The 24981-nt window shown below is 50.7% G+C and overlaps 1 protein-coding gene across 5 annotated transcripts in view; it reads left to right on the top strand.

Moving 5' to 3' along the window:
• Sema4d (semaphorin 4D) overlaps nucleotides 1–24981 on the top strand; it is a 105038-nt gene that overhangs the window by 644 nt on the left and 79413 nt on the right. The window lies entirely within an intron of this gene.

The raw sequence follows: 24981 nt of genomic DNA, 5'->3' as shown, positions 1-24981 counted from the left end.
CAGGGACGCTGGACGATCAGCCAATCGCGGCTCGCCCGGCCAGGCCCTGCGCGCTGAGACCCCCGGGTGCTCTCCCCTTGAGACGCGCCTGCCAGGTCAGGCCCGGTGCCCCTAGCCAGGCTCCCAAGCCCCGGCCTAACCGGCTTCTATTTCGGTCTCCCAGGCCTTGGCTGGGGCACACCGGATGTGGCGCGGTGCACTCAGACAGGTGCGGCTCACAGGGCAGCCGCCCTAGGGTCGCTGCCCCCGGGCAGTGGGCGCTGCAAGGCTGTGGCTTCCTGGAAGATTCGGGCTGCGTTATTCTAGAACCGCCCGGAACCACAGGCTTCAGCTCGGGCTGCACCTGTTGCTGGCGCCCGGTGATTTGCAGGGGGCTGGTTCTGTCCGGGCTCTGTCAGTCATGGCGTGAAAAACAGAGCAGAGTGCGTAGCTGTCCTTTTTATGTATTCGGCTTAGTCCCTCTGTGGGTGAATGGGGAGTCTTGCTTCCAATGGAGCATGTGGTGGGAGGCCTGCCCCTACGTTCTGGGGCGTTTGCCACATGAACTTGCCCTGTTTTTGTTTTGAAAACCTCACTGTGTTGAGCACAGCCCAGGCCCGTGGGTGGCCAGCCTCACACTGGACTCGGGGCCTGTAGCCAGCCATCTGACCCTGCTGTAGGTCTACCAGGCGCTACCAAACGGAAGTTTCCTTCCCAGGGGGGTGCAGTGACACCAGCGGCCTGTCACTTCATATGTGCCCCTGGCGTCCAACTGGTCTCCTGGCTGCCCAGGCAGGGTTATTTGGGAATGTTTACACTGTCCCAGAAGCAGGCAGCCTTGGGCAGTGGTGGGGGAAGATCCCCGTAGCGACTATAATGGCCTGATTGTCACTTGGACCGTTGCTGTCTGTGCACATCACGTCAGATCGTCTGTTAAGAAGTAGGAAGTATAGAATGATGAGCGGATGTTTGGTGAGCAAGGACTGTCCTTCCAGACCTTAAGACTCAGGTGTCTGGCTGATCCACACAGCAAGTAAAAACAAAGAAACAAAAGCATGTTGCCTGTACCAATTGCAGTTCTGCCCAGGACCCCTTTTCTTCCATGGTGTTGTGAGACCCGGATCCAGGGCAAGAGTCAGAAGCTGCCGTCCTGTAACGGGCTTGTTTAAATCTGTCTGTCCTCTGAAATGGAGCCACGAAGTCCCTCTGTCTACCGAGTCCAATGACTCCCGGTGGTGGTCACATAGTCTGCCTTATGGAGACTCCTCCCAGTGGCCAGAGTCTGGGCAGGTGGTAGCCTGCCCTGGACTGAGGGTTGAGGTGCATGCTATGGACCATGCCACCTCAGGGGTCCGGTGGGTCTGGGACCAGGGCAGTGTTTTGGGTGACATCATCCACTTGTGGACAGTTGCTCCTCTGTAGTTTTCTCTTTATGGATGGTGTCCAAAGAGGTCTTCCTCACCCCAGGCATGGTGTGTGGCAGGCCAGAGCTATGGGAATGTGTGCTAATGGACAGCATAATCAATAATGCATCTCAAAGATCAATGGTTTTCTCAAGCCATTTGAGGTGCTTCTGGAGGGAGCCTGCCCCGGAGGGCTGGGAGGGCTGAGGGGCCCAGTGTCCTTTATCTTGATTCTTTTATTGTATGGGGTGAGCCTGGAGCCAGAGCTCCTGGGCTGGGTCCTTCGTTACCCCCTCCAGGTCATCCCCACTTTACCTGGGTTAACTGGGCAATATCCTAGAAGGGAATTTGGAATTTGCTTCTTGACGGTTGTCAGTGAAAGCGAACTGCTCCCTCATATTTAGAATTTGCTGGGTTCAGAGGACTCTTGGAAAAGGTGCCCCCTCTGATTCCCACAGCCTCCCTGTCCCCCTATCTCCCGGCTCCCAGGGAGCTATAGCATGGACATGCTGGTTGCCCAAGGTGGTCTTGGGAAAAAACTGCTGTTAGCAGTTGCCAGCGGTGGGGGGGGGGGCAGTTCCCCCTCCCTTGCTTCCTCCCTTTCTACCCCCCTCCTACTTAAGACCGTATATACCAGGTTGGTCTATGGCCTCATCTCCTGTTTCATCCTCCTGAGTGCTGGGGTTACAGGTGTGGGCCACCACACCCAGTTTATTTCTCTCCAATGGTGACAATTCCAGATGGACCACTAGATGGTGGAGGTACTGCTGAGATTTACTGAGGCTGAGACTGAGGGGAGGGTCCTTTCTGTTCCCTTGGCGAAGAGCCATCCTGAGCTTGGCAGCTGCAGTCTGGACAGCCTGTCTCTGCCATCTCGCTTGAAGACGTGGCTGTCCCTGGGTGACTCAGGGTGTGGCCCAAAGCTAGGCAGGTCAGGCAACGGAGAGGCTGGCGAGCCTCAGTGTAACTCTCGTGCCCGGAGGAGATGCAGGAAGAAGTGGCAGGCTGTTAGGAGATATGGTTAACCTGGCCTGTCAAGGGGTGAGCTGCCGGGCCTCCCCCAGAGCAGACACCAAGGAGGGAGATCCTTGGGAGAAACCTATGGCTGTCTTGCTCTTGGGCACTTGCTGTGCCGCTCCCTGAGACCCTTTGCGCTTCCCTGGGATGCCACACCTTTGCACATCTCCTGTGGTGACCCTGACCTGGTCAGCAGCCCCACCCTACTTACTGTAGGTTCCCGTCATGTGGTTTAAACTCTCATATACTGCCCATGCGAGCCTTGTACTGCTCCTCTGAATGGCTTCTCGGGGGCACTTGTAGATTGCAGGCATCCCAAAGCCTCTGACTGGAGTCCCTGTCAGAGCTAGGCAGGGAGACAGACATTTTGTGAGTGACAGTGGTATCATTGATTTACGATCACAGTGTGGTTGTTGTTACCATGAGGGCACCCGGCTCTCAAGGGTGCTTGGGATCTGCCTCAGATCAGGGGAGGGGTTATAGTGTCTGTTGGGGGGCAGGTTAGGGTCCCTGCGTTCCCTCTTCTTTTCTGGGCTCTTAGTGTGTGCCGTTGAAAGTACTCCATGATTAAAAGTTAATTGTCACTGAGGGCCGTGTTGATTGCTTCTATGAAGAAGCTGCTCAAGGGTTTACTTGAAACTTCATCCTTCAGTGCAGTGCATTGACTGGTCCTGTTTACACAAGCAGGCACTTGTGAATGGAAGTTGTCTCCTGTGTGTACACAGACAGCACATGTGTGTCTGTGAGGATGCTCCCCATGTGTTGCATCAGTAATGGTGCGGCATCTCACGGACCTGGGCTAGGCACTGCTCCTAACTAGGGGACATGGTCTAAGTGCAGACAGGGAAGCTGCAGTTAGTGGGAGTGTGGGGGTGGGGCCTGACCGTAGGCGTGAGTGTACAAATGTGTGTGAGTGAGTAAGAGAGTCAGCGTGGAAGTCTGTGATAGTTGTGTGAGGAGATCAGATGAACAGGGTAAAAATGAGAGCCTGTGTGAATGGTGTGTGTGTGGAGGGTAAGTGGGTTCACTGTGTGAATGACCATGCGCAACGTGAGAATGTCAGAGTATGTGTGCAGGTGTGTGTGGTGGAGGTGTGAATAAGTGTGCAAACTTGGAGTGCAACTGTGAATGGACACGCGTAGTGTGGAAGCATCTTCCATCGTTTCTTTGGCCCCTTTGCATTGCCAGCACCATTGCTCTGGTGCTTGGAGCCATTTTTAACTAAAATAAAGGGTAGCTGAACAGTCAGTCGTAACTGATGACCGTTAGGTAACCAGGAGGCGAGTAGGATACACTGTGTGGCTACTCTGGAGAAAAGGAAGGCTGGCAGCACCAGTGGGGTGGAATTGGTAGTGAGAGCCCTTGATGCTTGGAATTGTGTGTAACTTAAGCCTTATGCATTATTTATTTCTGGAATTTTCCATTCAGTATTTTTTGGACTGTGATTGACTGGATAACTGAACCTTCAGAAAGAAAACGGTGCAGGATGAGCTGCTTTTGTTTTTCCCTGACTTTTCATTACAGCACAGCTCCCTGTGTCTTTCTGCTTCCGTGGCTCATTGTCACCGAGCTGCTCTGTTGTACCCGCTGTGTGCCTCTGCTTTGGCTCTGCACTTGGCTCTGAGAGTCGTGCATGGTTCTTGTGTGTCAGGACTTGGGCTTTTTGATGCTGAGGGGCTTTATTGCGGTTGTACCGTGGTTCGTTTGCTCATCTCTTGGTGGATGTTTGGATTGTTCCCTATTGAAGGGGTTAGGGGCTAAAACTTCACAGCAGAAGGACGGATAACCAGGAAAGCACAGGCATCCAAGAAGATTCCCAGATGGCAGAAGCTTGCGGAAAGACACCCTGTGTCATTAGTCAAAGGAAGATACAAGCCAAGACCACTATGGGACCCACCTCACATTGCACTAGAATGGCTTTGATAAAAGGGATTGGGGGAATAGCAACTGTTGGTAAGGACTCGGAAAAAGTGGAACCCTGGGACATGGTTGGTGGGGGGTAAGATGGAGTTGCTCTTTGAGGAAGCAGTGTGGAGGTTTTTTGGAAAGTTAAACACACAGAACCAAATTCCCTGTGATCCAGCAATTCCACTTCTATGCCCATACCTAAACGGATTGGAACTAGGGACTAAACAAAAGCTTCACATAGTTTATAGCACGATTCACAAGCCCACCTGTCTATCTGCGGATGAAGTGGGTAAGCCAGATGTGGTTTGTGCACACGTGGAATATTAGTCAGCCATAGGAAGGATTGGACCACCTCTGTGTGTTGTAATTCAGATGACCCTTGAAACACTCTTAAGTGAAAGTAGCCATAGTTAAGGCAATGTGAGTCATGATTCTTGTTTATAAAATGTTAACACAGGCCAAGTCATGGGATCAGAAACACATCATCAGTTGCCCAGGCTGAGGAGATGGAATGGGAGCGCCTGCTTGATAGTGTGGGGCTTCTAGTTCTCTTCTGTCTTTTAGTACTGTGGATTGGACCCCCGCACCCCACTTCTTCTTCTTCTTCTTCTTTTTTTTTTTCTGAGACAGGGTTTCTCTGTGTAGCTTTGGAGCCTGTCATGGAACTTGCTCTGTAGACCAGGCTGGCCTCAAACTCATAGAGATCTGCCTGCCTCTGCCTCCCTAATGCTGGGATTAAAGGCGTGCGCCGCCGCCGCCGCCGCCGCCGCCGCCGCCGCCGCCGCCGCCGCCCCCCCAGCATGTACCCCCCTTTTTCATGCTAGGCAGGCACTCTGCCAACCATTGAGCTACATCCCTGTCTTCCAGCTTTCCTTCTGAGGTAATAAAAATAGAATAGCTGGTAATAGTTGTGCAACGTTGTGAACATATTACAAGACACTTTTAAGCCTTGAGGTCATGGCGCACGCCTTTAATCCCAGCACCCAAGAGGGAGGCAGAGTCAGGCAGATCTCGGTAAGTTCTAGGTCAGCCTGGTCTACAGAGTAAGTTCCAGGACAGGACAGTTAGGGCTACACAAGGAAACCCTGTCTCAAAAACAAAAACAAAACAAAACAAAAAACCAAAACCAAACAAACAACGAAACAAACAACAAAACCAGACAGACAGACAAAACAAAAACAAAGAAAGAAACTGAGGCAGGGAGATTGCAGTGAGTTTTGGCACATCACTGCTGGTGAGGACCATTCCTGAGTAAAGACCCTGGGCAACTGCAGCAGTTGACTGATAGCTGATGAAGCTACAAAGTGACTAACAGGAGGGTGGTGTATACAATGCGGATACACTGGACAAGGGAATGTGGCCCCTGCTCTGACAGCCAGAACAGTGTATAGTATAACCTTGATGAGTCATTTATTCTGCAATTTTCTATTTAGTATTTCTAGACTCTGGTTGAAGGTGGGTAATGGAAACTGTGGGAAGCCACAGTTAAGAGAGAGTTCTGTATTGCTGGGTTTAAGATTTGTGGTGCTCTTCATGGGGCAAATGTTTTTATGGGGCCAATATCAATTTTTTTCTTCCAAATTTAGTAGTGAAGCCATCAGAGTCTGAGGTTTTCTTCTTGGTGAGGCTTTTAATTATGAAATTGATTTCTTACTAAGGCTCTTAAGATGGTCTGTTTCTGCTAGGTTGGGTTCTGATAATTTGAATGATTTATTGTGGTAAAACATGAGTACAGTGCAGTCTACCCTGTGAAAACTTCCATTTGGGGAGTTTCAGTAAATGCTTATGTGGTGGTTTGAAAGAAAATGGCCCCCAAAGGGAGTGGCACTGTTAGGAGGTGTGGCCTTGTTGGAGTAGGTGTGGCCTTGCTGGAGGAAGCGTGTCACTGTGGAGGCGGGCTTTGAGGTCTCCTTTGCTCAAGCTACACTGAGTGTGGCACACAGTTCACTTCCTGTTGCCTGTGGATCAAGATGTAGAACTCAGCTCCTCCAGCACCATGCCTGCCTGCATGCTGCCATATCCCACCATGATGATAATGGACTCAACCTCTGAAACTGTAAGCCACCCCAATTAAATGTTTTCCTTAATAAGAGCTGGCATGGTCATGGTGTCTCTTCACAGCAATAGAAACCCTAATAAGACAGCCTGTCACCTGAGTTCCCGAATTCCATGAGCTTTCTTGGGCATCTTTGAAGTCAGCTCACACGCAGGGTTTGTTTTCTGTTCTTAGGAGGTTTCCAGGGTGTCAGGTGAGCGTTACTGACCGTTTGTGGTGTGGAGCCTGGCTCTTGTCACTCTTGTACTTACCTTAGCAGTAACTAGGGTGGTCCAGTCTGTGTGTGAAGAGGGCCAGCGGGGTGGCTCGCTGGGTAAAAGCACCTGCCATGTAAGCACGGTGACCCGAGTTCTGTCCCTGGGACCCAAGGGGGAAGGAGGATTGACTCCTGCTCTCCCTTGACCTCCACATCTTCACCGTAGCATGTGATGCACACACACACACACACACACACACACACACACACACACACACATAAATAAAAATTTTCTTTAAATACTGCACTTCTGAGCGTTGACTTGTCAAGGTGGGATCAAGGCAAGAATGATCCTGTAGTTCATGGTGGCTTTTGTGAGTGACATGTTCAGTGCTTTTTGGCCATTCTGTGGAGTCCCCACCTTACCTGTAAACCTGGCCCAGCTCTTCCCCACCCTTTACAGTTGAAGACCTTGAAAACAGACACCATAGGAAACTTATTCTTGGGGTCCCCAGCCAGGACAGGAAGTAGAGAAGCTGAGACTTTGGCTGGGACGTGTGACTTGAGGCCCTGTGTGCAAGCATCGTGTTTGGTGTCATCCCTCAGTTGCCAAACACCTTTGTTTTGAGACAGGGTCTCTCGCTGACCATGGGGCTTGCCGGATAGGCCAGGCTGACTGGCCAGTAAGTCTGAGGGATCCATCTGGTTCCACCTCCCCAGTACTGGGTTTACAAGCACATGCCACCATGCCCAGCTTTTTACGTGGATTCTGGGAACTGAATGCCAGTCCTTGTGTTCACAAGGTAAGCACTCTCCCAACCATCTCCCCAGCCCCCTCCATTGTGTTTTGTTTTTAAAAAAAATGTTTTTATCCAGTGTTGAAAAACACTGCCTCCACGTGGCTTGTGGACAGGTTCTGCAGAGAGTCAGCATGCAAACGCCGAGTACAGTGCTCTGATTTCTACAGTGACTCACTATGACCAAGCGCCTTCATCCTGGCTTTCTCCATGTCTGGCTCATCCCTGGGTTCTCAGGTGCCTCAGACACTCAGAGCCTCCAGCAGTGTCTGAGCTCTGCAGACTTGGGCTTGGACCACACTCCAGAAACTGGGTCACAGCGAAGCTCTGAGCAGGCAGAATTGGATCTCTGCTTGTGTTTGAAAACCCAGGGCAGCCAGCGGCTTGGGTTTCAAGTGTGGAATCTGGAGAAATCACCAGCTCCCTCCTGCTGTCCCTGTGAGCGCCTAGCTTTGTCTGTCGGGTCTGGCAAGGAAAAGACCATCCATCCCCAGGGTGCTGTCAGGCTGGCTTGCTTTCCCCCAGCTGGGCCCAACCAGGGAGGTGGTCAGAGCCAATCTTTAAAGTAGATACCCATCTCGGAAGAGCCTGTGGGGAGTCACAGATTCCCATTTATATACAAGTAACCGCTCGTGAGTCCGTGAGCTGGAGGGCATGGATTTTATTTCAGCCGGAAGAAACTGTCATGTAAAATGAGCAGAGTCATTTCTGCAGAGAGCTTGAGAGGCTCCACACAGACATCTCACTGTGAAAATGATAGGGACGCAGGCTGGGGAGACGGCCGTTAGCCAGCAGGAAGACGACTTTGATCCCTAGAACCTGCATATATATGTATATATTTGTGTGTGTGTATGTATGTATATATGTATGTGTGTATGTATATGTATATATACATATATATATATGTAGGTTATATGCATACACACACACACACACACACACACACACACACACACACACACACACACACACACGATTTCCCTGGAAGAGAGGTGGATGCAGGTGCAGGTGGCCCTGGGGCTGGCTAGCCAGTCAGCTTAGCCTAGTAGATAAGTCCTGGGTCCCATGAGATACTTTGTCTCAAGAAACAATCTGAACAATCTGGCCATTGAGATGGCTGGGTGGGGACAAGGTACTTACTACAAAGCCGGATGACCTGAGGTCCATCCCTAGGACCCACATGGTGGGAGGAGAGAACCAACTTCTAAAAGATGTCCTCTAACTTCTACACAGTGATAAATAAATAAATTATGGTATAAAAATTTTAATTAAAAGGTGGATGGAGACTGAGGAATGACACCCAAGGTTGACCTTTAAACCCTCCCCCGCCACCCACACACATAGGAAAATGTTAGGGCAGAGAGGACTTGGATGTATGCCCTCCCCTATTTCAGCGAGGAGCCAGCAGAGACCCGATTCCCATCTCCAAAGTCATGCTGACATCACCGGGGGTTTCTGCCTGGATCGTTTGGGTCTGGACAGTTATGAAACATTTTCTCACACTTCCGTTATAGCTGCTAAAGATGGAGGAGGCTTTTCCTTCACCAGCCTGGGGGCTGTGCTCACTGGTGTCACCCTCCTCTGTGGGTGGGCTGAGGACCTCTTTGTCACCCCAGGACACAGCATGGCTGCTGCCACACAAGGCATTTTGGAGTGGCTTTTACTCTGGGTCCAAAGTGGACGGGGTGCCTCCTCACAGAGGTGAGCTGCGGATGCTGGGGATCAGGTCTTCCAGGTGCCCAGGGGTTACTGGCATTTGCTACTGCATCTGGCTTTTCACCTGGGTGCTGGGGCATCTGAGCTAGGTCTCCTGCATCTGGCTTTTCACCTGGGTGCTGGGGCATCTGCACTAGGTCTCCTGCATCTGGCTTTTCACCTGGGTGCTGGGGCATCTGCACTAGGTCTCCTGCATCTGGCTTTTCACCTGGGTGCTGGGGCATCTGCACTAGGTCTCCTGCTTCCGCCTCAGGCACTTTACCAAATGAGCCAACTCTCCAGCCCCTGTTGCAGTTTGGCACATAAAAGAAACTGCTTCTCCAGAGCTACCAGGCAGGGCAGAGTTCATGGTCAAGACCTTGGCACTCTGCTTGTCCTCTGCCTGTAGAATGACGGGGTGTGGCCAGTCCTCAGCCTCTCCTTTGTATACTTGTCCCAGGGGAAACAGCAAGCACCAGACACATGTCACCTCAAACAGTGATGCTTGCTGATCACTGTGGCTGTCCTAGCTCATGGGAGACGTGGTCCCTGACCTGGGAGGTGGTTCTTACTACATCCTTAAGCATAGTGAAGCTGCCATTGGACCCATAGGCTCTCATAGCTTTACAGTGAGTCCCCTGGCTCTGCATTGAAGTGATGCCTGTCCTAGCTTCCTGTCCCATCTTGGAGTCCAAGGATAGCCCAGCAGGTAAGAGCACTTGCTGCTCTTGCCAAGGACCAGAGTTCCTCCCACCCCACTTTGGGTGGCTCACAACCACCTGTAAGTCCTGCTCCAGGGTATCCGACACCCTCTTCTGGCCTTGGAGGGCACCCACATACCCACACACATACACATAATTAATTAAAAACTAAAAATAAGATCTGAGGAAAAGGAGCAGGATGGCAGTAGGTCGTGGAAACTGTTGCTGATGTCTGCCTCATCCTCGGTGTTCACCTTCCCATCTCCTCCTTTCTGCACCCAGAAGATGTTTGTAGAGTTTACCCCCAGGGCAACCCATGTCACTGGCCTAATGTGGCTGTGTACAGACCAAGCCTAGTGTGAGGTACCCAGCTCAGGTGAGTACTGCCAGGCCCTGGACCCTTCCAATAGCAGAGTTCATTTGGGCTGACCTCACTATATACAGTTTTAGAGTCTTCCTGTGTAACCAAAACTAGCTTTGAAGGCACAGCCTCCTGCCCCTGCCCTCGGAGAGCTGGGATTACGTGTGTGCCACCATGTCCTGCTCTGTGTTTCAGACCCTGTAGCATGCTCCCAAATGTGTGCCTAGGGTATCTGTCCATCTGTGTCGTTTAGCTGAGTACACAGAGCTTTCTCTCACCTTCCTATCTTATGTAAGCTGGGATTCCTAACCCAAAAATCTGAAGGACCTCAACTTCTGAAACTTGGTGTCGGCATGACAGCACAGGCGGAAAATTCCACAGCATAAAACCCAGATATGTGCATGGGATTCAGTTGCGTTGTGGGAGTCACCCTCAGGCTGTGTGTTTAAAGTGCATTTTTGTGTTCAGCTGTGGGTCTAGCCGCAAGATAATCTCATTAAGGAAATCTCATGCAGTGTTTCACTGTAGAAAGACTATCTGAGATTTGAAGCAAGACCCAAGTGCGCGCGTGCGTGCATGCGTGCGTGTGTGTGTGTGTGTGTGTGTGTGTGTGTGTGTGTGTGCGCGTGTGTGCGCGCGCGCGTGCCCGTGGTGAGTGTAGTGACGTGGGATGGAGGTACAGGGATGTGCCTTACTGAGCCTTCATGACTGAGACCACAGTAGAGGCGGTGGCTCCCCAGGGAGAGGAAAGGGTGCTCTCACATGGAGGCTGGGTGGGAGTGTGGAGTGTGAACATGCAGAAGACCCTCCACAGGCTGCAGGGAAAGTGACTAATTTTGCATCATGCTGCATATTATTTTGGCCTGAGTGTTGGGACCTCCCTGGACACTGACCTCAAAGGCAATGTGTTCTTTCCTTTAAGAATCTCTTGTGACCGCTGTGACAGAACATCCCAACTGAAGAGTTGTAATATTGGTGATTGCTTTTCCTAGTTCTGCAGGCAAGGGTAGGGTGTGAGCAGGGCAGGCAAGGGCAAGGTGTGAGCAGGGCAGCCAAGGGCAAGGTGTGAGCAGGGCAGCCAAGGGCACGGTGTGGGCGGGGCGGGCAAGGGCAAGGTGTGGGCAGGGCGGCCAAGGGCAAGGTGTGAGCAGGGCGGCCAAGGGCACGGTGTGAGCAGGGCAGCCAAGGGCAAGGTGTGGGCAGGGCGGCCAAGGGCAAGGTGTGAGCAGGGCAGCCAAGGGCAAGGTGTGGGCAGGGCGGGCAAGGTGTGGGCAGGGCAGCCAAGGGCAAGATGTGAGCAGGGCAGCCAAGGGCAAGGTGTGAGCAGGGCAGCCAAGGGCAAGGTGTGAGCAGGGCAGCCAAGGGCAAGGTGTGGGCAGGGCAGCCAAGGGCAAGGTGTGGGCAGAGCAGCCAAGGGCAAGGTGTGGGCAGGGCAGCCAAGGGCAAGGTGTGAGCAGGGCAGGCAAGGGCAAGATGTGAGCAGGGCAGCCAAGGGCAAGGTGTGGGCAGGGCAGCCAAGGGCAAGGTGTGAGCAGGGCAGCCAGCTGTTCTGTCTGCCACTGTCATGTGGCTCAGATGGCACCGGCTGATGAGTAAGTCGCTGCAGTCTGTTCCTTGTCTTATGGCCACCTCTTCTGTGTCCCTTTTTGTGTATAATAAGGACACCTGTCTGCCCTGAAGGGACCATTTTGAGATCTTCGGCACATCTGCAAACACCCTTTGGGCAAGTCAGGTCACACACACGTGCGATGGTGGCTCCGTCTGCCTTCAGGCCTCCTGCAGCAGGAGGAGAGGCCAGGGACATCCTCCCTGGGGCCAGACTTCAGGCGGGTGACCTGGGAGGTGGGGACAGGGCCTGGCACAGGCGCTGGCAGGCAGTCACCCACCCACTGGGATTCGTTCCAGTGGAGCTTTATCTGCAGGAAAATGGGAAGCACAGCTCGGCTTGCGCGAGTGGGAAGCTGTGGAAACAGAATGGCAGAGCCTTGGGGTGGGGGAAACAGGAAGGGAGTCTTCTGTCTGCTTTGGGTCAGCTCTCCCTCTGTGGATGGGGTCTCTGCAGAAGTCCTCGTGGAATCGCCAGGGTGAACAGGAAGTGAGAGGTGCTGACTCATTTTTCCTTTATTTTAATCAAGTTTTTTATTGTTTAGAAAAGGAAGAAAGAAAGCAAAAAGTTTCCTCCCTGATCTGCGTCCTTGCCATTAACAGCTTGCTTTTCTGACATTTTTTTCCCCTTTTGCTACCATTTACAGACATGAGTGTGTGCTCCTGACGCACACGCACGCACACACACATCCCCAGACCCTTGGTCAAGCTGTAGTGGTTTCTGTTCTTTTTGCTCACTGCTATGTTGCAGATGTGTATGTTCTGTGTCATGATGGGCAGCCGCATCCAGTCCTTAGAGGGCTGTGTGTTCCTATATTTCATGCACCCCGCATCTGTTGGTTCTTGGTGGGTGTCTGTCCATTCTGCTACCTCCCTGACTTTTTCTTGGTGTATTTTGCTCTTTAGGCATTGCTCAGCTTGGGTGGCTGCCTGCATGATTTGGAGTGGCTCCTGAGAGTGGTAGAGCCCCCTACAGAGGCTTCTGTGGTGTGGTGGGCATTCCTGTGCCTGCCTGTTTGTGAGCATTTGTATGCATGCATGTGTATCAGTGTGTGGATGGGTATGCATGTGGGTACCTGTTTCCTGCTTCTCTCTGTGTGTGGTTTGTGGACCAGTGTGTGCATGTGCATGCAAGTGTGTGTGCATCCATGTGAGCACCTGTTTGCACATATACACACTTATATGTGTGTGCATGTGGGTGCACAGAAAGCTGAAGTCTGCATTCTGGATGCTTTCCTACATTTAACAGACTGTGCTCACAGGAGGCCCACTGAACTCATTCTCTAGAAGTCTGTTGTTGGCACAGAGCTAAAATCCACCCTCACTGTTCTCTGGGGCTGCTGGCCTATCTGGTGTGATAGAGGATGCAGGAGCATTCAGCATGATACCACAGATTGTGTGTGAGTTTCTCTGGGATCAGCTATTCAGCTCTCTTGTCCCTGGTGACATTGGCTGAGTGTCCCAGACAGATGCTGTGGATGTTCCTAGACTGCTCCCAGCCATTTCCTCTCGTGGGGGACTGTCCTTTCTGTTCATGGGGACTTCCCTACATGGTCAAGTTCTGCTCCAAAAGGGGTCCACAGTCTTGGGGGCCTGGGCCCTGGGCCTGAGCAGGCTTTAAGGCACAGGTGGATGTCCTAACTAGGTCAAGTAGGGAGCTTGCTCAGGGTGGACATGAGGAGGGAAGTGGGCTACTCAGGAAGTCTGTCCCTGGAGCAGGCGGAGCTGCACGTTCATCTCGTAAGTCACCAGACCACCAAGCATGCATGGATGAAGATTGCTGTCTGGCTGCTGGCGGGGTCACCTCTGGGGTTCCTGTAGGCTGAGCCTCATGCTTTGGCTTACTGTTGGCTTCACTAGGACAGCGTCGTCGTGCCTGTCACTTTAGCCTCATGTTTCGGGGCCAATAACTGCCTCCAGCAATGAGTAACTCCTTCGGTGCCATTTGAAGTGAATCTTTTGTCCCACCCCAGACGGGGCTTGATTTTCCTGACCAGCATGCTGGGGCTACAACCCACCAGGAACATTCAGCAGAGAGCCACTGAGCTTGGCTCTTCTATTTCCTTTTTCTGGGGGAAAAAATGTTTCTGTAGGTTGCAGTCCTTCCTCCCTGTTGGGAGCTGCTGGAGTTAGCCTCCCTGCTCCCTGGCATGCTCGCATCTGACCTTTATTCTGGATGGTTCACCCAACCATAAATAATCCCTTCGAAACAGAGAGAGCCTGGTGTGCTGGCATCTGCAGAGGCTTGGAGAGGAGCTGCCAGAAGAACAGAGGGCTGAGAGCAGAGCGGCGCGTGGAGGGTGCCAGGGCTGGTGGAGGAGGGGCTTCTGCCTCCTTTCCCAGCAGGCCTGATTTAGGGCAAGAGTAGTTAGATGATAATGAATGAGCCAGTGAGTGGGTGGAGCTGGTCTTGCGGGATGGTGGGGGAGGACCCAGTATTATCAGAGGGGAGAGGGGGCACCTGGGCCTCACTACCAGGGCTGTGAACAGGTGGCTCACACCACCAGACTTTTGCTCATAGACTGGAGTTGGTGTGCGTTCTGTACCCTTCCCGAGTCAGGCTCACAGACAGTGCCACAAGAACCCTGGGGTCTGGAAGGCCTGTCCTTCCCCACAGGCGTCCTAGGGTACAGGCCTCAGGGTTGCCTGTTTCCCAGTCTCTGAGGCTTCCTGCCAAGCCTCTGTTTAGCTGTTTCTCAGGAAGCCAGGTCTTTCCGGGTAGCCTGGGCTTGAGGTTTATGGTTAGCCCATCTTTTTTCTGCCTGAAGTTCTGAGAAGCTGGTGGGGTTACTGGGGACATCCTGCATCTGGACCCAAGGTTTCCGTGACATCTAGTGACAGAGCCAGTCACTGTCCACCATACCCCACCCTCCGGTCCAGAAGCAAGGGCCACTGTTTCAAAGGGAGGACCCCACCTCTGACCTACAACCGTCATCTCCAGCTTCAACCCAGGCTTAGCTTCTCACGGAAGGAAGATTTACCCACAAGGATGTGGCAGTTAAGGGACAATCCCATCTCACCATTGTTCAAGGGTCAGGAGAGGCCTGAGAGCCAAGGCTTGACCATATATGTGCCCGAGCCTTTGCCTTGGACTAGGCTGCTCTGAGAATCATCCAATTTGAAGATACCAAGCGTAGCCACTTAAGAAAGCCGTATAGGGTTTCTGAAGCTCCTTGCCTTCCATGGACAGCTTTAGTGGGTCTGATCTTGAAAAAAGAACAACTGCTTGAAATGTGGTTTACGGGACTCATTTACCAAATTCTTCCATTCCTGTATACAGAGGAAGACAGCTGACGACCAGGGCCGTGGAAGAGTGGGTCTGTTTATGTTTATGTGTCCTGTGTAATCTTGCAGATGCTCTTATTTGGATTAAAATGCAAGTGATTTCTTGCCCAGCCTCAGGCACTCAGTTGAAGCGAAGGTTCCTCGGGGCTGATGGGCCTGTAAGTGAAGAGCAGTGATGCTTCAGGCTGAGTTTATCTCCAAGGTTTATTGGTGCCAGGTGTCTAGAAGCTGCGCTTTGCATCTGGACCTCGCTGGAGTGAGGTTTCTTGCCAACTGGGGAGGGGGGCAGTGGCAACTTGTGTGCTGGTGCCCATGTGTCAGCAGTGTGGCTGGAGCCACTGGGACAGAGGCCATCCTCCCATCCCTGTGAGACCCTAACTACTGTGGGTACGAGGCTGCATCTTTTTGTGTCTCTTCTCTGGGCAGTACCTGGAGAGACCTGAGCAAGAAAATCCAGCTCTTTTTCTTTTTCTTTTTCTCTTTCTTTTTCTTTTTCTTTCTTTCTTTCTTTCTTTCTTTCTTTCTTTCTTTCTTTCTTTCTTTCTTTCTTTCTTTCTTTCTTTCTTTCTTTCTTTCTTTCTTTTTCTTTCCTTCTCTCTCTCTCTCTCTCTCTCTCTCTCTCCCTTCCTTCCTTCCTTCCTTTCCTTCCTTTCCTTCCTTTCTTTCTTCTTTTTTCTTTCTCTCTCTCTCTTTCTTTTTTTTTGTGTGTATCTATGTGTGTTGTGCATGTGTATATGTGTGTGTTTGTATGTGCATATGGAGGCCTGAGGTTGATTCAGGAAGTGTCCTTCCTTGTTGAGGCAAGGTCTCTCAACCAGACTCTGTCTCTGGGGATCCCATCTCTGCCTTCTGAAGCTGGAGTTACAGGTGGGCTTCCCTGTCCACCCAGCATTTACCCGGGCTCTGGGATCCAAACTCCAGGCCTCGTGTATGTGCAACCAACTTCAGTCCCCTTCGTTGGCCTGAGTCTGTCATTTGTAACCCAAAGATGGGCCTATACTCTGCCTTCATCTCTCTTTAAGATCATGGTCAGCTAAAGATGTATCACCATCGGCTCCACTCACTGCAGGGGATGTGGTTGAAGAGTCCATTGATGGGTGGCTGAACCACAGACAGTACTGAACTGTATACCTACAGTTTGTTTCTGTTTGCTATACGTATGTCCCTATAGCAGAGTTGAAGTATAAATCAGGCACAGTAAGAGTTTAACAGCAAGCTTGTCTGGGATGCACATCCATAGTGCCAGCAGCTAGGGAGGATGATATGGAAGGATTGCAATTTCAGGGCCTGCCTAGGCAACTTACAGATGACTCAAAGAATTTAAAAGGGCTCTAATACAAGTGCAGGTGTGCCACACTAGCTCACAATCTCTCTTTCTCAAACACACACACACACACACACACACACACACACACACACACACACACACACACACCCTTTGAAAAATCTCACTGTAGAGTAGATCTGAGCAATCTTAGCCTGTCTTATTTCTTTCCTTAGGTTGAAAACACACAGCCTTTCTCTTAAAAGAAGCACTTCCTGGGTCTTAAAAGAAGCACTTCCTGGGGCTTCTCTTTGCAGATCCAGATTCCCACCCAACCCCGTCTTGTGCTCTAGAGTCATTAGTAAAAATAAAATAGGGTTTCCTGGAACTCAAGCCCTGTGATGCTGAGGCTGACGACCGAGACAGCTGCTGAGTGACTCGTGTGGATAGCATACACACAGTGGATACACTAGGCGAGAGGATGGCTCACAGCCCATCAGGATGGGGCAAGGTCATGAAAGTTTTTTCTCATGCTGCGAAGAATTGGCATGCAGTTACAAACTTAGAACAAGTCCTGTGGCTATTTTTGGACCGTGATTGATGGTAGGTGACTGAAACTGTATCAGATTAAGCTTTTGGTGACAAGGCTGTTGTGTGTCCAAGAATGTGAGCTGCACACCCAGGCCCAGAGCGTGTTGTATTACACTCCGGTTGCCTTTCTCTCTGGGAGGTAAAAGGCATGATTTCTTGAAACTCCAAAGGAGTAGATACCTTGTCCTGAGGTCTCTGTTTCCTCAGTAATTACAGGATTCTAAATCTGCATTACCTTTGGACCTCAGTCATACATGAAGCAAATATAGACCCTGAATGGTATGCAAACACTTCTGGTCTGGAGCACATCTGTAATCCCAGCACTTCTATGGCAGTATGGACCGTGGAGACAAGGGAGTTGCTGGCAGGCTGCTTGGAGCACATAGTGGGAGAGAAACAACTGGAGAGGCCCTGCCAGAAGAGGTAAAGGGGAGATGTGGTCGTTGTATGCCCCCCTCAATAATAAATAAACCGATACTGTGTAGAGACATAGACGGAGATACCTGATGCTGATCTATGTCTCCACACATGTGCATATGAGCATGAGTACACACATGTACAGTGTGTACATATAGACACAAACTTTTTCATTAGAGAAGATCCATTTGCAATATAAGACTTTATTACAGTTTATTCATATAAACTTATTTCCAAGGGTACCAAATTGTTTTGTCCCAGTGACATTCACAGCACCAAAAATAAACAACATTTTAAGACATAGCAATCAAATCAGCTTAGTCATTTTGTTCTTTTTCGTTGTTTTCCTTTCTTCTTGAAGAAGCAGGAAATGATTGTTTTGCTCTCAAGGTCATATCAGGCTTCTCATTTCTCCCTCCTATTTTCTAGAAGAGATTATATACAACTGTTGTTAGTTACTTCTTTGTTAGTATGTTAGATAGACGTTTTCAGTCACACTACCAGAGACCTTCAGATGTCTGTTTCTGAGGCTTTTAGTTATGTTTTCAGCTTCCTTAGCGTTTACCCTATTGATGAGACTGTATCTTGGGTGAGTTTGGGCTAATTGTAGTTACTACAGAATTGGGTGTTTTCTTCCAAGCAAGCAAGCCAGGCATGCATCACATGTTTATAGTTGTTTACATTCTTCCCTTTTAGTGTCGGTGGGGTCTGTGGTGGTGACTCCTCTCTTTTTGCCGATGGTGAGTATTGGGCAGTTGTTCACACACTGTAGACTTCAGGTCTAGTGAATTACCATGCGCCTCATGCCCAGGGGGCCATCTCCTTGGTCTCCTCTCCAGGGACTAGTCAGTGGCGTGTGTTAGGATGAACGCCAAGGCTCTGCAGCCCCGGTGGCAGGTGGTACCAGGACTAACCAATCAATGCACAGCACCCCAGTCACCTGTGCATCTTTACTGTCTCCAGAAGGGCCAGCTTGCTACCTGGGAGCAGTCCCAGGGGGGTAGCTGAGTTAGCTTCATATAGAGTGAGAGGAAACTTGTAGGCGAGAAAGTGGACGAGATTGTCACCCCTCTGTGAGTGCTCTCCAAGTGATTGTTCCAAGGTGCAGATGCATTTATGTTTTGTCTCTTCCACAAAACATGCTTGCTAGCCTGCGTGAAAGCCCAGACAAGCCTGCCAAGTGGCGTGAGGCAGGAGAGGAAGTCAGGGAATCATAGGACTGGGAGTTAGAAGGTGGATCAAGATTGGAAAAAAAAAAAATCAAAATTGCCTACAGAAATAGTGCTTGTCTTCCTATGGACATCTCAGACAAGGATGTTAAAAACACCCAGCAAAGGGGGCTGGGCGTGCGGCTCAGGTGGTCGAGTGCTTTCCTCACAAACACAAGGTGTCGGGTTTAATCCTCAGCACTGTGTAAAACGAGTGTGTCGTGGTGCACACCTGTAATCCTAGCTCTCTGGAGGTGAAGGCATGAAGACCATGAGGTTCACAGTCACCTTCAACTGTGTAGTAAGTGTGAGGCCATTGTGTCTTCAACAACAACAACAACAACAAAACAACCAGCCGTGCTTCCTCAGACCAGCAAACGTGCACCCTTGCCTTTGCCGGTGTGAGCACGTCTGTCACCCTACACCTAAGTACTACACCCGACAGTTCCATTTACAAAAGAAGTTCTTAAGGGTTTTGAAATAAGTAAACTAGCTCATACACTTTAAGTTGGAAATGTAGCTTAGGGCCTGGAGAGTTGGCTCAGCAGCTAAGAGCACTGGCTGTTCTTTGAGAGGACCCAGGTTCTATTCCCAACACCCACATGGTGGCTCACAACCTTCTGTAATTCTAGTTCCAGGGAATCCAGTGCCTTTTTCTGACCTCGTCAGGTACCAGGCATGCACATGAAAGAGTTTTCTCATGCTGCAACATACACACACACACACACACACACACACACACACACACACACACACAGATACACACATACACAGGCGCACACACAGACATAAAATAATAAAATAATTTTAAAAACTTAGCTTAAACTTTAAATCTTGTTGTAAATTATATTCTTTGAGCAGTGCAATTTAGCTACAAAATTTGTATATATGTGCATATGCATATGTACACCATATATAAACACAAACATTGTTATATACATATATCTATATATACTACATGTGTGACCATTGAAAAGATACTGTGTGACCCTTAAGTACCAGTGCTCAACTCTAGCTCACGTACTATGCCTTGTCTCAACTTCATAAATTTGTTGACACTTTAAACATGTGACTCACCCTGAACTTCTTTTCTGCAGTGCTAGTCTAGGGGGTCCTGAGGGTGAGCCTCCTCAGGCTGCTCCTGACAGCTCTGGCGTGTCTCCACAGCACCTCTGTCCTTTGCTTTTGCTAAGTGAAGATGATTGACTGTGTCCTTCTGAAGGGCACATTGTTCCCCTTTGCCTTGTTTCGATGATGGAAGCTGTAGATTTGGGTTCCTACCCTGCCCAGAGACACATTGGAGCATCTTAGGTGAGGGGAACGTTTCCTCCCCACCCCTGTTTTTAGTAATCCCTCAGGCAAGTAATTTTGCTTCATTTAATTAAAAAAATCTGTGTCATGCTGGTCTTTCGAACGGGAGAATGACTTTTAAGGAATAAAAAGGAAGAAGGTTGGGGCTGGAGAGATGGCTCCATGGTTATGTGCACTGGCTGCCCTTGCAGAGGGCTGGAGTTAGGTCTGCACCCAAATGCCAGCTCACGACAGCCTCTACCTCTAGGTCTAAGGGACCTGGTACTTCTGACCGCTGTGGGCTTTTGCATGCACATGGTGCACATACATACACATAAAATAAATATCTTTAAAAGAGAGAGGACGTTTTTGAAAATGGAGAGGGTTTAGGAATCGCCATACAAAGGGAAGCGTGGGCCTGTGGGCACCCAGGCTGTGATAGGGCACCAAGTTGAAGTAATGATGAGTTATGGGACAAGCAGGCTGATACAGTGACTGTCTTGTCCTGTGTTGTCCCTAGAGTGGTCTCTGTGCCTGCTGTCCCTGACTGTCCAGCCTCAGGCTGCCCTCAGCCTTCTGCAGCTATCTGCTGCCATCTTGTATTGTTGTGGCTGTGCAGGTATGTGACATGGCATCAGCCTTCTGCTTGGCAGCTCATGGCAGCTAGATGGCTAACCTCTACTGTGATCATCTCTAGATAAGGATTTCTAAGAACCGTGACTTTCCTTCTTTCATAAGTAACCGTGGTTTTTGTTTGTGGAGACAGAGTCCAGACTAGTCACAAAACATAGCTCTGTGTACAGATCCATGGTATGTGGACATTTCTGAAGAGATGGCTGAGTCAGTGGTTAAAGCTCTTGCTGTGTAAGTGTGAGGACCTGGGTTTGGATCCCCAAGACCTAAGACCATGCCCAATGAGATGGTGGCTTGTCTTGGAAGGCGGAGACAGGGGATCCCTGAAGCAAGCTGGCTAGGGAGTGCTATATTGATGAGTTCCGGGTTTGATTGAGAGACCTTGCCTCAGTGAGAGTGATTGAGGATGATTCCCGACCTAAACCTTTGGCTTCCACATGCATAAGCACACGCATGCATGCACGCACGCACGCACTCACTCACGGAAATGGAAAATGAAGGAGTAAAGGACATGAAAGTCATCTTCTCCGCCAGGTGACCTACACCAGTGTGTGCAGCTGTCCATCTGTGTCTGAGGGCATGGGATGGGTTCCAGAACCATCCACAGAACTCAGAGATGCTCAGATCTTTTCAGGAGATGGCGTGTGTGGCTCTCACACACCACAGTCAGCATCCTTCCATACATCAGTCACCTCTAAATGCCTCCCCATTCCGAGATGACGGATGTGCTCTGCCAGTGGGTGTATGGGATAGGGAACAAGGGGCAAAGACTGTCTGTGCAGAGCTTATTTTTCCGAATGTATGTGGAGCCCATGTGTCCAAAGGTCCGCATGTGTCTGAATGTAGGCACCGGAGGACCAGGAGCTCCAAGAGTGCAGAGCCATCTAGCAGATATCACACTGTGTTTTGTCTTTCTGGGCTCTGGGGGTATCGCTGAGTCACCTTGATTCTGCAGTGTTGGGCACTTAGGGCATAAAGATGCTGGGGCAGGGTGGTACTGGGGGCATGTATTCAGGTCCACACATGGTTGCCAGGCAGAGGTGGTGCTGTTCCAGGAGAGTGCTGCTGGGGTTCCACTTATGGAAACTTCAGCTCCCACAACCAGGGGAACCCCAGCTAACCTTCATGTGGAGGCTGCGAGCTGGCAAGATTGATTCAGCTTCTCTCCAGGAGTCTGGTGACATTTTGGTTTCTGCTCTGATGGCTTGTGGAAGAGTGACAGAGCCCTTCTAGGGCCTGTCCCCTGGAGCTGTGGACTTAAAAACCTCTGGTTATAGAGTAACAGGAGTGCTTGGAAGGGAGCCACATCCTCCAAGAAGGCTAGGAAACTGGTGTCTGCTTCACATCTGTGGTCAGGATGTGACTGCACGTGCAGATGCCCAGCCCTCATTCTCACCGTATTTACAGGCTTTGCATGCTGGGTACTGACTGCAGGGTAAGGGTCCAGTAGGAGGGGCCTTGAGGATGTCCCTGAGGACAAGGCATACCCTCCGGCACGGCTGGTGCCACAGGTTGACTGGCCCCTCACTAACACACAGCACACGTTCTGGGCAGTGGTGACCTCCCTCACTGAGGTACCGGTGGGCTCGAGGGTACTTGCACACCTGTGAGGGCAACTATGAGTGTGCTCATGGGATCTTTTGAGTGTTAGTGTGTCTGAGCACGTGCACACATCTAGCAGAAGCTGTTGTAGGTGTGATGACTGGGCGACAGACTGGAACTTCCTGTGGTTGCTCGCTCAGGGAAGGGGAAGGCCCTGGGTGGCTCTGGCCTGTTGTCCTGCCCCAGGCCTTTAGAGTTGTTTTGTCAGCCTTGAAGAGAATCCAGATTGACAGAAATGAAAATGACCTCGCATCAGTGAGGTGAACTCAGCTGATTTTCCCAGTTTTTTGTTTGAAGTAGAAAGTGTGTGTGTGTTTGCTTGTTCATGTGCACTTATGTGTGCAGGTACGTGTGTGTTCTCATGTGTATATGAAGGCCAGACCATGACTTTGACTTATTTTTCAGATGCCTCCTCCTTTTTTTTAAGGTTTCTCACTGGCCTGGAACTTGCTGGTTCGTCAGTGAGACCCCCAGGGTTCCCCGGACTGACCCTCCAGGGCTGGGTTTAAGAGCGTGCATCACTGTCCCCGCTTTTTTCCAGGGCTTCTGGGGGTTGGACTCAGCTCCTCAGGCTTGCAAGGCAGGCGCTTTACCAACTGAGCCACCTCCTCAGCCCGTGAATCAGGAAATGGTTTTGAACTTCCTGTTTGCCCGTTGGTACATGCCCCTGACACAGTGACACAGGCTGCTCTCCCCCCCCCCCCCATAGCCATATGGGGCACTGTTCAAAGTCAGGCTCATGACCGAGAAGAGCCTCCACGTGGTGCGATTCTCAGGTCTTCGGTTCTTGCTGTCATAAGTAATGTTTATGAGGGTGTGAGATCGAGGGGCTCCCGACTGTGTGCAGAGCCGTAAGTCAGAGACCACTGACACCAATACAGACCGCCCTCTGTGGGTGTACAGAGGAGAGATAACCGGTGCCCTCCCATGTGAATAGCCAATCTGTGTCCATTGGAAATTCGCCCCAACACCCCTTTACTGCCTATGGCTTTCTGTGGTTGAGATGAAAGTCACATAACATAATGGGATGATGTACAGAGACAGTCTGGCACTGGGCTCTGCAGCCTGGGAATTACTGAAGCCCCCGGCCGTTCCCCTCCTAGGCAAAGCAGTTTAATGAGCTGCTAGAAGGAGATACTACACTTCATCACAGCCTTCTGGAATTTGTTTAGTAATTCCCGTGTCATTCAGGAAATAGTCTGGCCCCAGGACCATCTTGTAATACCTAGGGTGTCTAGGATACCCCAGTTTCCACCACTCTGTTACTCTGCCAGGGGTGAATAAAACCTATTAGAGATTTATTCCTGCACTCTTGGTTTGGGCATGCTGTCCTCAAGGGTGCTAGATCATTCTTGCCTCTGCTTAGTTCTGTGATTGTGCTACTATGTAATGCCTTTTGGGGAGAATGGGCACCCCAGTATTTTTTTGATTTGTACAAGTTCGAATAAAAAACGAAGCTCTGAGTATTGGGCTTGGTGGCAGATGGCTTGCTTAGCGTGCTCAAGAGGCTGGGTGTCATCTCTCGTACTGCAAGGAAGGTAGACAAAAGTGAAAACCAAAGGCAGCTTAGTAAGAAGTGGGACGGTGGAGGTCCTGGAGGGGTGTAGACTCTGCAGGGAAGAGCTGGCTGTGGTATAGGGATGCACATGTACCACGAGTGCCTTCAGGACGGTGGGATCTAAGTATGGAGGGAAGCCAGTCTGAGGTTTGGTCCCCAGGGTCTGTTGGGACGGACAGCTCAGCTGGGGATACCAGAGCAGACCTGGAGGCCTCAGTGCTTGGCCTTGTCTGTGTAGACTGGCATCATGAATCTTGGTTTCCTTGGAGTGGCCTCTCTAGAACCCAGCATAGAGTCCCGCCTGTTACTGTCCTGCAGGAGCACAGGGCTTATGTGAAGCCAGTGTGATCATGGTTGTCACTTGCTATTTATTCTTCAGGGTCCTGTACAGTGTTGGACTTGTTAGCCTGGACTGTCCATTCACCCAGGTGGTCCTGACACACTTTGCCAGGTCTTTCTGCTAGGGCACCCTGTCCCTGCTTCTAGGGGTGTCCTCTGGGCTGGCCAGTGACCAAGAGAGTCCTGCCAGAGGGAGGGTGTTTCAAGTCATAAGAGGCTTGGGATGGAGCACCCATGATTCCCAGGGCCTCTTGGGGGTGTTAGCAGCAGGGATTCCCCATTGACGCTCTTGAGTTGCTAATGGTGCATCTCTCCTGGAATTCCCTTCTTTGCTTTGTGTCTGTGCATCTTCATAGAATGTGTCGGGATCGCTTTGATGCAGTCTGGCCCCTGAAAGAAACACAGCTTTTCAGCAGTCACTGAACTTTCCACATGCTATTCCCTGGAGGAGCACCTTCCAGGGGCGGCCCCAGAGGCCTTCAGCAGCACAGGCCTGGAATCCATTAGGATTGTGTTCCCTCAGCTCTGCAGGACCAGGCTTTTCATTCACCCGTGGCAGTTTCGCTATGTGAAGACCACTGGCTGAGGCTCCTAGAAGTGGCAGTGGCTACGAATGCATATCTCAGAGTTGGTGGGTGAGGGGTAGGGCTTCTGGGAGAAGGAGAGGGGCCTCTTTCAGTGCATTTGGAGCCTATGTGTGTATATCTAGGCATGAGTGCCTGTGTGTATGTGAGCGTGGTATACGTGTATGTGGATGCATGTGTGCAGGTTGAAAGTTCTCTTTTAGAGGGCTGTGGCGTGTGTCTGCTGGAGCATGCAAGGGAAAAATGTCACTAGCAGAGAAGGGCCAAGTTGTCTTCTGACTTCAGATCTAACCCACAGCGTGAGAACCTGTGCCTGCTTACTTGACTATCTCCTGACCCTTGTTCACACACTTGAGTGAGGCACACCGGAAGCTGGAGCACCAGTCCCACTCTGGCCTTCTCTGCTCAGTTCTGTTCTGTCTCGGGCAGTTCCACTTCCATACAGGGTGACTGCCTTCTTCCATACAGCTGCCTAGGATTCGGATATTTGGA

This window comes from Peromyscus maniculatus, chromosome 5, assembly GCF_049852395.1.
Source record: "Peromyscus maniculatus bairdii isolate BWxNUB_F1_BW_parent chromosome 5, HU_Pman_BW_mat_3.1, whole genome shotgun sequence".
NCBI lineage: Eukaryota > Metazoa > Chordata > Mammalia > Rodentia > Cricetidae > Peromyscus > Peromyscus maniculatus.
Note: the sequence above shows the minus strand (reverse complement) of the source record. Positions and strands in the feature narration are given on the sequence as shown.